This window comes from Salvelinus alpinus, chromosome 25, assembly GCF_045679555.1.
Source record: "Salvelinus alpinus chromosome 25, SLU_Salpinus.1, whole genome shotgun sequence".
NCBI classification, from domain to species: domain Eukaryota; kingdom Metazoa; phylum Chordata; class Actinopteri; order Salmoniformes; family Salmonidae; genus Salvelinus; species Salvelinus alpinus.
Window position 1 is genome coordinate 30,378,232 of NC_092110.1, and position 13,947 is coordinate 30,392,178.

Genomic DNA, 13,947 nt, shown 5'->3' on the forward strand with positions numbered 1-13,947 from the left:
CATACACAGTGTTCCTCACTGAGTTCCCTGAATTCCTATCGGACTTTGTAGTCATAGCAGATAATATTCACATTTTTGGTGATTTTAATATTCACATGGAAAAGTCCACAGACCCACTCCAAAAGGCTTTCGGAGCCATCATCAACTCAGTGGGTTTTGTCCAACATGTCTCTGGACCTACTCACTGTCACAGTCATACTCTGGACCTAGTTTTGTCCCATGGAATAAATGTTGTGGATCTTTTTTTCCTCATAAACTTTTTCCTCATAATCCTGGACTATCGGACCACCATTTTATTACGTTTGCAATCGCAACAAATAATCTGCTCAGACCCCAACCAAGGAGCATCAAAAGTCGTGCTATAAATTCTCAGACAACCCAAAGATTCCTTGATGCCCTTCCAGACTCCCTCTGCCTACCCAAGGACGTCAGAGGGCAAAAATCAGTTAACCACCTAACTGAGGAACTCAATTTAACCTTGCGCAATACCCTAGATGCAGTTGCACCCCTAAAAACTAAAAACATTTGTCATAAGAAACTAGCTCCCTGGTATACAGAAAATACCCGAGCTCTGAAGCAAGCTTCCAGAAAATTGGAACGGAAATGGCGCCACACTAAACTGGAAGTCTTCCGACTAGCTTGGAAAGACAGTACCGTGCAGTATCGAAGAGCCCTCACTGCTGCTCGATCATCCTATTTTTCCAACTTAATTGAGGAAAATAAGAACAATCCGAAATGTATTTTTTATACTGTCGCAAAGCTATCTAAAAAACAGCATTCCCCAAGAGAGGATGGCTTTCACTTCAGCTGTGATAAATTCATGAACTTCTTTGAGGAAAAGATCATGATCATTAGAAAGCAAATTACGGACTCCTCTTTAAATCTGCGTATTCCTCCAAAGCTCAGCTGTCCTGAGTCTGCACAACTCTGCCAGGACCTAGGATCAAGAGAGACACTCAAGTGTTTTCGTACTATATCTCTTGACACAATGATGAAAATAATCATGGCCTCTAAACCTTCAAGCTGCATACTGGACCCTATTCCAACTAAACTACTGAAAGAGCTGCTTCCTGTGCTTGGCCCTCCTATGTTGAACATAATAAACGGCTCTCTATCCACCGGATGTGTACCAAACTCACTAAAAGTGGCAGTAATAAAGCCTCTCTTGAAAAAGCCAAACCTTAACCCAGAAAATATAAAAAACTATCGGCCTATATCGAATCTTCCATTCCTCTAATTTTTTTTTGAAAAAGCTGTTGCACGGCAACTCACTGCCTTCCTGGAGACAAACAATGTATACGAAATGCTTCAGTCTGGTTTTAGACCCCATCATAGCACTGACACTGCACTTGTGAAGGTGGTAAATTACCTTTTAATGGCGTCAGACCGAGGCTCTGCATCTGTCCCCTCGTGCTCCTAGACCTTAGTGCTGCCTTTGATACCATCGATCACCACATTCTTTTGGAGAGATTGGTCTACACGGACAGGTTCTGGCCTGGTTTAGATCTTATCTGTTGGAAATATATCAGTTTGTCTCTGTGAATGTTTTGTCCTCTGACAAATCAACTGTACATTTCGGTGTTCCTCAAGGTTCCGTTTTAGGACCACTATTGTTTTCACTATATATTTTACCTCTTGGGGATGTCATTCGAAAACATAATGTTAACTTTCACTGCTATGCGGATGACACACAGCTGTACATTTCAATGAAACATGGTGAAGCCCCAAAATTGCACTCGCTGGAAGCCTGTGTTTCAGACAAAAGGAAGTGGATGACTGCAAACTTTCTACTTTTAAATTCGGACAAAACAGAGATGCTTGTTCTAGGTCCCAAGAAACAAAGAGATCTTCTGTTGAATCTGACAATTAATCTTGATGGTTGTAATAAAACTGTGAAGGACCTTGGCGTTACTCTGGACACTGATCTCTCTTTTGATGAACATATCAAGACTGTTTCAAGGACAGCTTTTTTCCATCTACGTAACATTGCAAAAATCTGAAACTTTCATTCCAAAAATGATGCAGAAAAATGAATCCATGCTTTTGTTACTTCTAGGTTAGACTACTGCAATGCTCTACTTACCGGCTACCCGGATAAAGCACTAAATAAACTTCAGTTAGTGCTAAATACGGCTGCTAGAATCCTGACTAGAACCAAAAAATTTGATCATATTACTCCAGTGCTAGCCTCCCTACACTGGCTTCCTGTTAAGGCAAGGGCTGATTTCAAGGTTTTACTGCTAACCTACAAAGCATTACATGGGCTTGCTCCTACCTATCTTTCCGATTTGGTCCTGCCGTACATACCTACACGTACGCTATGGTCACAAGACGCAGGCCTCCTAATTGTCCCTAGAATTTCTAAGCAAACAGCTGGAGGCAGGGCTTTCTCCTATAGAGCTCCATTTTTATGGAATGGTCTGCCTACCCATGTGAGAGACGTAGACTCGGTCTCAACCTTTAAGTCTTTACTGAAGACTCATCTCTTCAGTAGGTCATATGATTGAGTGTAGTCTGGCCCAGGAGTGTGAAGGGGAACGGAAAGGCTCTGGAGCAATGAACCGCCCTTGCTGTCTCTGCCTGGCCGGTTCCCCTCTCTCCACTGGGATTCTCTGCCTCTAACCCTATTACAGGGGCTGAGTCACTGGCTTACTGGTGCTCTTTCATGCCGTCCCTAGGAGGGGTGCGTCACTTGAGTGGGTTGAGTCATGACGTGATCTTCCAGTCTGGGTTGGCGCCCCCCTTGGGTTGTGCCGTGGCGGAGATCTTTGTGGGCTATACTCGGCCTTGTCTCAGGATGATAAGTTGGTGGTTGAAGTGTCCCTCTAGTGGTGTGGGGGCTGTGCTTTGGCAAAGTGGGTGGGGTTATATCCTGCCTGTTTGGCCCTGTCTGGGGGTATCATTGGATGGGGCCACAGTGTCTCCTGACCCCTCCTGTCTCAGCCTCCAGTATTTATGCTGCAGTAGTTTATGTATCGGGGGGCTAGGGTCAGTCTGTTATATCTGGAGTACTTCTCCTGTCTTATCTGGTGTCCTGTGTGAATTTAAGTATGCTCTCTCTAATTCTCTCTCTCTCTCTCTCTCTCTCTCTCTCTCTCTCTCTCTCTCTCTCTCTCTCTCTCTCTCTCTCTCTCTCTCTCTCTCTCTCTCTCTCTCTCTCTCTCTCTCTCTCTCTCTCTCTCTCTCTCTCTCTCTCTCTCTCTCTCTCTCTCTCTCTCTCTCTCTCTCTCTCTCTCTCTCTCTCTCTCTCTCTCTCTCTCTCTCTCTCTCTCTCTCTCTCTCTCTCTCTCTCTCTCTCTCTCTCTCTCTCTCTCTCTCTCTCTCTCTCTCTCTCTCTCTCTCTCTCTCTCTCTCTCGGAGGACCTGAGCCCTAGGACCATGCCTCAGGACTACCTGGCATGATGACTCCTTGCTGTCCCCCAGTCCACCTGGCCATGCTGCTGCTCCAGTTTCAACTGTTCTGCCTGCGTCTATGGAACCCTGACCTGTTCACCGGACGTGCTACCTGTCCCAGACCTGCTGTTTTCAACTCTCTAGAGACAGCAGGAGCGGTAGAGATACTCTTAATGATCGGCTATGAAAAGCCAACTGACATTTACTCCTGAGGTGCTGACTTGTTGCACCCTCGACAACTACTGTGATTATTATTATTTGACCATGCTGGTCATTTATGAACATTTGAACATCTTGGCCATGTTCTGTTATAATCTCCACCCGGCACAGACAGAAGAGGACTGGCCACCCCTCATAGCCTGGTTCTTCTCTAGGTTTCTTCCTAGGTTCTGGCCTTTCTAGGGAGTTTTTCCTAGCCACCGTGCTTCTACACCTGCATTGCTTGCTGTTTGGGGTTTTAGGCTGGGTTTCTGTACAGCACTTTGAGATATCAGCTGATGTAAGAAGGGCTATATAAATACATTTGATTTGATTGGGTAAGAGGCAGAGAGAGGGGACTGATTGGGTAAGAGGCAGAGAGAGGGGACTGATTGGGTAGGAGGCAGAGAGAGGGGACTGATTGTAATGGGTAGGAGGCAGAGAGAGGGGACTGATTGGGTAGGAGGCAGAGAGAAGGGACTGATTGGGTAGGAGGTGGGGAGAGGGGACTGATTGGGTAGGATGCAGAGATAGGGGACTGATTGGGTAGGAGGAAGAGAGAGGGGACTGATTGGGTAGGAGGTGGGGAGAGAGGGGACTGACTGGGGAGGAGGCAGAGAGAGGGGACTGATTGGGTAGGAGGCAGAGAGAGGAGAATTATTGGGTAGGAGGCAGAGAGAGGAGAATGATTGGGTAGGAGGCAGAGAGAGGAGAATGATTGGGTAGGAGGCAGAGAGAGGGCACTGACTGGGTAGTGGGCAGAGAGAGGGCACTGACTGGGTAGGAGGCTGAGAGAGGGGACTGATTGGGTAGTGGGCAGAGAGAGGGGACTGACTGGGTAGGAGGCAGAGAGAGGGGACTGACTGGGTAGGAGGCAGAGAGAGGGGACTGACTGGGTAGGAGGCAGAGAGAGGAGAATGATTGGGTAGGAGGCAGAGAGAGGGCACTGAATGGGTAGTGGGCAGAGAGAGGGGACTGACTGGGTAGGAGGCAGAGAGAGGAGAATGATTGGGTAGGAGGCAGAGCGAGGAGAATGATTGGGTAGGAGGCAGAGAGAGGAGAATGATTGGGTAGGAGGCAGAGAGAGGGCACTGAATGGGTAGGAGGCAGAGAGAGGAGGATGATTGGGTAGGAGGCAGAGAGAGGAGAATGATTGGGTAGGAGGCAGAGAGAGGGCACTGAATGGGTAGGAGGCAGAGAGAGGAGAATGATTGGGTAGGAGGCAGAGAGTGGGCACTGACTGGGTAGGAGGCTGAGAGAGGGAGAGTGAGATCAAGGGGGCTGCGGGGGTGAGAGAGATGGGGAGGGAAGGGAACTAAGAAATTCCATCACTCTATCTTTTATTCATCCAGTTGATGCAATTGAGATAGTGAGATCACTTGTTGGAGGGCCTCTCTCTGATTGAGTGATTAGATCATGTATTACTGTCGTACTGTTTAATACTGGTGTGTTATGTTACCTAGGGGGTCGATTGACTGTTAGCCATAGGAATGTTGTGATGTAGTCATATGTTAGCCATAGGAATGTTGTGATGTAGTCATATGTTAGCCATAGGAATGTTGTATTGTAGTCATATGTTAGCCATAGGAATGTTGTATTGTAGTCATATGTTAGCCATAGGAATGTTGTATTGTAGTCATATGTTAGCCATAGGAATGTTGTATTGTAGTCATATGTTAGCCATATGAATGTTGTATTGTAGTCATATGTTAGCCATAGAAATGTTGTGATGTAGTCATATGTTAGCCATAGGAATGTTGTGATGTAGTCATATGTTAGCCATAGGATTGTTGTATTGTAGTCATATGTTAGCCATAGGAATGTTGTATTGTAGTCATATGTTAGCCATATGAATGTTGTATTGTAGTCATATGTTAGCCATATGAATGTTGTATTGTAGTCATATGTTAGCCATAGAAATGTTGTGAGGTAGTCATATGTTAGCAATAGGAATGTTGTGATATAGTCATATGTTAGCCATAGGAATGTTGTGATGTAGTCATATGTTAGCCATATGAATGTTGTATTGTAGTCATATGTTAGCCATAGGAATGTTGTGATGTAGTCATATGTTAGCCATAGGAATGTTGTGATGTAGTCATATGTTAGCCATATAAATGTTGTGATGTAGTCATATGTTAGCCATATAAATGTTGTGATGTAGTCATATGTTAGCCATAGGAATGTTGTATTGTAGTCATATGTTAGCCATAGGAATGTTGTATTGTAGTCATATGTTAGCCATAGGAATGTTGTATTGTAGTCATATGTTAGCCATAGAAATGTTGTGATGTAGTCATATGTTAGCCATAGGAATGTTGTATTGTAGTCATATGTTAGCCATAGAAATGTTGTGATATAGTCATATGTTAGCCATAGGAATGTTGTGATGTAGTCATATGTTAGCCATATGAATATTGTATTGTAGTCATATGTTAGCCATAGGAATGTTGTGATGTAGTCATATGTTAGCCATAGGAATGTTGTGATGTAGTAATATGTTAGGCATAGGAATGTTGTGATATAGTCATATGTTAGCCACAGGAATGTTGTATTGTAGTCATATGTTCAACAAGCTCTCAGTCTCACGTCAGAATTAGACGTTCATCCATGTTTCTCAATTTTCGAAGTGTTTGTTAAGGTTGGCATTAATTCTGAAATCTTAAGGTTAAGCATTAACTCCAAATGGTTAAGGTTTTGGATAGGCTTAAAACAAAAAGTATTTTCTATCGAAGCTTGCAACCTACCTAATCAGAGGCAGATGCTTACACCCACCCGCCATCCCCGCCCACAACGTCCTAGCGAAATCAAAACCTACTTGAAGGTAACAGCACTCACTGTTGCCCCTAGTGGCCATTTTCCATGTCATCTCTCAACGTCCTCAGACATGGATGGATGTCGAATACTGACTTGTATCATGGGTGACCTGGCTGCATATGTTAGCCATGGGAATGTTGTAATATAGTCATATATTAGCCTTCTGGACAAACAGTGCTTTATTAGAAGGTAGTCATGCGTTAGGATGAGCCCAAGGTATGTATGAGTAATGTTCTCATCTTATAGCAAATGGATTGAACACACACACACACACACACACACACACACACACACACACACACACACACACACACACACACACACACACACACACACACACACACACACACACACACACACACACACACACACACACACACACACACACACACACACACACACAGGTCTCTCCCTAGACACTGTCGTGTTCCGCTGGGTTGGATCTGTGCAAGGAGATGTATAGAGCAGACACACTAGGCCTGGGCGGTATACCGTATTTTACTATATACCTGTTTTGATGCACGGACCGGTTTGGGTTTTTACTTTACCTTCTATGACGGTATTTAAATGTTTGGTTTGTCAAATGTGATACGCTACTCTGTGTGTAGAGTCCGTTTTTCTAGTTGACTCCGTTACTTGAGTCATCTCTCTCCTCTCCCTCTCTCCTTCTCTTTCCACACAGACCAAGGAGTGCAGCAGTTGTTGGTCAGATCATTTACACTCAGTCTGTATTGTCATTGTAGCACATACAACAAAATGTTACTATTATTTATTTTTTTGAGGTTTGATCAGCTTTAAAATTGCAGATATATTGATCAATGTAATTGACTGCATAATTTCCCCATATATACATATTTTTTACACTTTTTGTTAAGTTACAGCCTTATTCTAAAATGGATTAAATCGTTTTTTCCCACCCATCAATCTAAACACAATACCCCATAATGACAAAGCAAAAACAGGTTTTTAGACATTTTTGCAAATATATAAAAAAAATTATTACTTAAATATTACATTTACATACATGAAGGGCACTTTTCGGCATTTGCCTCATGATCGATGAGAAACTCAATATTGCAAATGTACGGTCCCTTACTAGACTTCCGCGAATGTTTGTCAAATTCGCCGACGGCGGCGGGCCGTGCACCCAGGCCAGATCTTCCGGGAAGTCATCGAACGAAGTCTCTCGGACATTCGGTTTCCGTTTTATAAAATGTTCAAATTAAGGTCATTTTTCCACTGTCCCGGTAAATTCCACCAGATGGCGAATGGAATCTTATTGCAAATGTACAAAATATCATCAATCACGACATGGCCATTTCTCCTAAACGGAAAAGACTTTGAAGACGAAACTTGGTGAGCATAGGTTTGGCATAATGGGCAGTTAGCCCAGAAACAAGATCGCGTCGAGGCCTCAACGCTTTTTGAGTTAAGGCCATTTTTCTGTGATTAAAGGTCAAAAACGAAAATAGAGCGCTAATTTGACCGCTTCACGTCAAAGTACATGAACCTACGGTGTCAGGAAAAAAAGAACCAGCCATTTATCTATCGTAATTTAAGAAAAATCGTACAAAGTACAATTGGTGATGCTCAAAGAAATGTGTTTTTCCCCCAAAAAAAGTTACAGATCCAGTTGCGGCGTGTTCAGACGAATCCGTTAAGGTGGGTTTCGCAGCTCTGTGAGATTTCTGTGATTTTCTGAAATCACACACACTCATTCAACCCTCTGTAAATCAGTCAGTTCTTAACGTAAATACTTAAAACTCAATATTCTGTAAGAGCCTACCCCAAGGAGGATATGTATTCACTTTCAGCTTCCTGTGTCAACCCGGAAGTGCCTTAAATTGGGGTCATAGAGGCTGTTTCGAAGGGTTAAAAAGGTCAGATCTTTCCAAAACTTCATGTGTCTGATTAGGCAACCCTCATGAACTGTAAATCAGTCATTTCTCCCAAGAAATGTCAAAGATGTCAAAGAAAAAACTCTCTCACACATACACACAGACAGACAGCAAGGATGGAGTGACACATTGCGGGACTTAAGAATGATGGAGGCCATTGTTCTTGGGGACCTTAAATGCTGCAGCAATTCTTTGGCACCCTTACCCAGAGTGTTTTAAAGCTGTCATCAATGCAAATTGTGGCAACTTTGAAAAATCTAACATATAAATATACACTGCTCAAAAAATAAAGGGAACACTAAAATAACACATCCTAGATCTGAATGAATTAAATATTCTTATTAAATACTTTTTTCTTTACATAGTTGAATGTGCTGACAACAAAATCACACAAAAATGATCAATGGAAATCAAATGTATCAACCCATGGAGGTCTGGATTTGGAGTCACACTCAAAATTAAAGTGGAAAACCACACTACAGGCTGATCCAACTTTGATGTAATGTCCTTAAAACAAGTCAAAATGAGGCTCAGTAGTGTGTGTGGCCTCCACGTGCCTGTATGACCTCCCTACAACGCCTGGGCATGCTCCTGATGAGGTGGTGGATGGTCTCCTGAGGGATCTCCTCCCAGACCTGGACTAAAGCATCCGCCAACTCCTGGACAGTCTGTGGTGCAACGTGGCGTTGGTGGATGGAGCGAGACATGATGTCCCAGATGTGCTCAATTGGATTCAGGTCTGGGGAACGGGCGGGCCAATCCATAGCATCAATGCCTTCCTCTTGCAGGAACTGTTGACACACTCCAGCCACATGAGGTCTAGCATTGTCTTGCATTAGGAGGAACCCAGGGCCAACCGCACCAGCATATGGTCTCACAAGGGGTCTGAGGATCTCATCTCGGTACCTAATGGCAGTCAGGCTACCTCTGGCGAGCACATGGAGGGCTGTGCGGCCCCCCAAAGAAATGCCACCCCACACCATGACTGACCCACCGCCAAACCGGGCATGCTGGAGGATGTTGCAGGCAGCAGAACGTTCTCCACGGCGTCTCCAGACTCTGTCACATCTGTCACATGTGCTCAGTGTGAACCTGCTTTCATCTGTGAAGAGCACAGGGCGCCAGTGGCGAAATTGCCAATCTTGGTGTTCTCTGGCAAATGCCAAACGTCCTGCACGGTGTTGGGCTGTAAGCACAACCCCCACCTGTGGACGTCGGGCCCTCATCCCACCCTCATGGAGTCTGTTTCTGACCATTTGAGCAGACACATGCACATTTGTGGCCTGCTGGAGGTCATTTTGCAGGGCTCTGGCAGTGCTCCTCCTGCTCCTCCTTGCACAAAGGCGGAGGTAGCGGTCCTGCTGCTGGGTTGATGCCCTCCTACGGCCTCCTCCACGTCTCCTGATGTACTGGCCTGTCTCCTGGTAGCGCCTCCATGCTCTGGACACTACGCTGACAGACACAGCAAACCTTCTTGCCACAGCTCGCATTGATGTGCCATCCTGGATGAGCTGCACTACCTGAGCCACTTGTGTGGGTTGTAGACTCCGTCTCATGCTACCACTAGAGTGAAAGCACCGCCAGCATTCAAAAGTGACCAAAACATCAGCCAGGAAGCATAGGAACTGAGAAGTGGTCTGTGGTCACCACCTGCAGAACCACTCCTTTATTGGGGGTGTCTTGCTAATTGCCTATAATTTCCACCTGTTGTCTATTCCATTTGCACAACAGCATGTGAAATTTATTGTCAATCAGTGTTGCTTCCTACGTGGACAGTTTGATTTCACAGAAGTGTGATTGACTTGGAGTTACATTGTGTTGTTTAAGTGTTCCCTTTATTTTTTTGAGCAGTGTATTTAGATTTGTTTAACCCTTTTTTGGTTACAAAACTCAGCAATAAAGAAAAGTCCCTTTTTCAGGACCCTGTCTTTCAAAGATAATTCGTAATACAAATAACTTCACAGATCTTCATTGTAAAGGGTTTAAACACTGATTCCCATGTTTGTTCAATGAACTATAAACAATTAATGAACATGCACCTGTGGAACGGTCTTTAAGACACTAACAGCTTACAGAAGGTAGGCAATTAAGGTCACAGTTATGAATTCTTAAGACACTAAAGAGGCCTTTCTACTGACTCTGAAAAACACCAAAAGAAAGATGCCCAGAGTCCCTGCTCATCTGCATGAACACGTGCCTTAGGCATGCTGCAAGGAGGCATGAGGACTGCAGATGTGGCCAGGGCAATAAATTGCAATGTCCGTACTGTGAGACGCCTAAGACAGCGCTACAGGACGGACAGCTGATTGTCCTCGCAGTAGCAGACCACGTGTAACAACACCTGCACAGGATAAGTACATCCGAACATCACACCTGCGGGACAGGTTCAGGATGACAACAAGTGAACTGCCCAAGTTACACCAGGAACGCACAATCCCTCCATCAGTGCTCAGACTGTCCGCTGAGAGAGGCTGAACTGAGGGCTTGTAGGCCTGTTGTAAGGCAGGTCCTCACCAGACATCACCGGCAACAACTTCGCCTATGGGAACAAACCCAGAGGACTGGACCAGACAGGACTGGCAAAAAGTGCTCTTCACTGACGAGTCGTGGTTTTGTCTCACCAGGGGTGATGGTCGGATTCGCGTTTATCGTAGAAGGAATGAGCGTTACACTGAGGCCTGTACTCTGGAGCGGGATCGATTTTGAGGTGGCGGGTCCGTCATGGTCTGAGGCGGTGTGTCACAGCATCATTGGACTGAGCTTGTTGTCATTGCAGGCAATCTCAATGCTGTGCGTTACAGGGAAGACATTTTCCTCCCTCATGTTGTATCCTTCCTGCAGGCTCATCTTGACATGACCCTCCAGCATGCCACCAGCCATACTGCTTTGTCTTTGCGTGATTTCCTGTAAGACAGGAATGTTAGTGTTCTGCCATGGCCAGCGAAGAGCCCGGATCTCAATCCCATTTAGCACGTCTGGGACCTGTTGGATCGGAGGGTGAGGGCTAGGGCTAGGGCCATTCCCCCCAGAAATGTCTGGGAAATTGCAAGTGCCTTGGTGGAAGAGTGGGGTAACATCTCACAGCAAGAACTGGCAAATCTTGTGCAGTCCATGAGGAGGAGATGCACTGCAGTACTTAATGCAGCTGGTGGCCACACCAGATACTGACTGTTACTTTTGATTTTGACCCCCCCTTTGTTCAGGGACACGTTATTCCATTTCTGTTAGTCACATGTCTGTGGAATTTGTTCAGTTTATGTCTCAGTTGTTGAGTCTTGTTATGTTCATACAAATATTTACACATGTTAAGTTTGCTGAAAATAAACGGAGTTGACAGTGAGAGGACGTTTCTTTTTTTGCTGAGTTTACATTATTCCATGTGTTTTTTCATAGTTTTGATGTCTTCACTATTATTCTACAATGTAGAAAATAGTCAAATCTAAAGAAAAACCCTTGAATGAGTAGGTCTGTCCAAACTTCTGAATGGTAATGTATATAGAAACATTTACATAAGTATTGAGAGCCTTTGCTATGAGACTCGAAATTGAGCTCAGGTGCATCTTGTTTCCATTGATCATCCTTGAGATGTTTCTTCAACTTGATTGTAGAATTGGCCCAAGGGGAGGCGCTGCAACATTCGTTGGGGACAACATGTTAAGTTGCCTTGTTACACTATTTGTTTGTGTGTCTTACTGTCTGCAAACAGCTAGTTTGTCTTTTCTTAGAAAGTTGTTTGTAAAATGAATTGTTTTAGCCGCTAATGCTAATGGCTAGTTAGCTGGATAGCTAGAGAAAATGGAATATACGAAGCATGAATATCTTATCTATGATAGCTATGTTAGCTATGATACTACAAGTAGCTAAGACCCTAACCATTTTCCTGAACTTAATCTAATTCTCCTATCCTGCTACTATAACGATACAGGGCGAGACCCAGATGCAGACATGGGAGGCAGATGTTTCGAGTCTCTGATATTTATTATAAACAAGGGGCAGGCAAGAGACAGGTCGTGGACAGGGAAAATATCATAAACCAGGTCAGAGTCCAGGAGGTACAGAGTGGCTGGCATGCTCGAGGTCAAGGCAGGCTGAATGGTCAGGCAGGCGGGCTCAGTGTCAGGGCAGGCAAAGGTCAGAACTGGGAGGACTAGAAAAACAGAGACTTGGAAAAAGTAGGAGCACGGAAAAACACGCTGGTTAACTTGACAGGACGAACTGGCAACAGACAACACGATATAAATACACAAGAAATAATGGGGAAGATGGTCGACACCTGGAGAGGGGTGGAGACAAGCACAAAGACAGGTGAAACAGATCAGGGTGTGACAGCTACATTAATTCTCCTAACTTGCTACAAAAAGGTAACTTCCGGTCGTAGCTGTATTGAAGTGGCGTGAAAAAATATATTTTTTTCAATAGCCAAAGATTATAGGGTCCTTTAGGAAACACAGACCAACACAACACATTATCACCTACAGTACAAGCAGTGTGGTCTTGTTTCTATGAAAGCATGAGGATTATGATTATACTGTATATAATCCACTTCACCTCAAAAGGCAAATGAGTCACACATCAGAGAGGAGCTTGAAGATGTGACCACACACACACACACACACACACACACACACACACACACACACACACACACACACACACACACACACACACACACACACACACACACACACACACACACACACACACACACACACACACACACACACACACACACACACACAGTACATTTGGAGGTTGTAACACTGCAATTAGAGACATTCCCCAAGAGGAAATAGGTCAGATTATTTCTCTATTGTCATGAGAATGAGTATGAGTATGTGTGTGTGTGTGTGCGCGTACATTTGTCCTTGTGCATGCTTTGTGAATGTGGTGTGTGTGTGTGACCCCAGTGATATAGTACAGCAGGCTACATGACCCTGGCCTGGTCCAGAAGCTCAGACCATTAGGTTTTTATGACCTGGATAGTGTTTCTCCAATATTATAGATAAGACTGATTTACTGTTTTACTGCTGTTAATGCACTGCTCAGATCAGACACATCACCGGTATCTACTACTGTACCTCTGGTTCTCTCAGTGTGTGTGCATGCATTTGTTGTTTGAATGTTTTTTCGTGATCATTGTCTACAACAACAATACCTCTCTCGTCATCTGGCTTGGACCCCTTGTCGACACGGCGCCCCGTCGTACCACCTCAACTGGTCTGCAGACGAATACTCCATCCGCTGTGCCTGCAACCGGCCTCTGTCGGACGTCGGAGCAGATGCTTCTACTAGCCCCGGCCTGCTAACTTTAAACGCTGTGTCTCCTGCGTGCCAGCATAGTAACGAACACCCCGCGGCTTCCCTGCTCCATCTATTGCTGTTCACTGGACCCAATGATCACTTGGATACATAGCTGATGCCTGCTGGACTGTCCATTAATCACGGTACTCCATTCTGTTGAATTTTGTTTGTCTGTCGGCCCCAGCCGCGAACTCAGGCCCTGTGTGTAGCTAACCGACCAACCCTCTTTGCCCATTCATCGCCATTTTACCTGTTGTTGTCTTAGCTGATTAGCTGTTGAGGTCTTACCTGTTGTTGTCTTAGCTGATTAGCTGTTGAGGTCTTACCTGTTGTTGTCTTA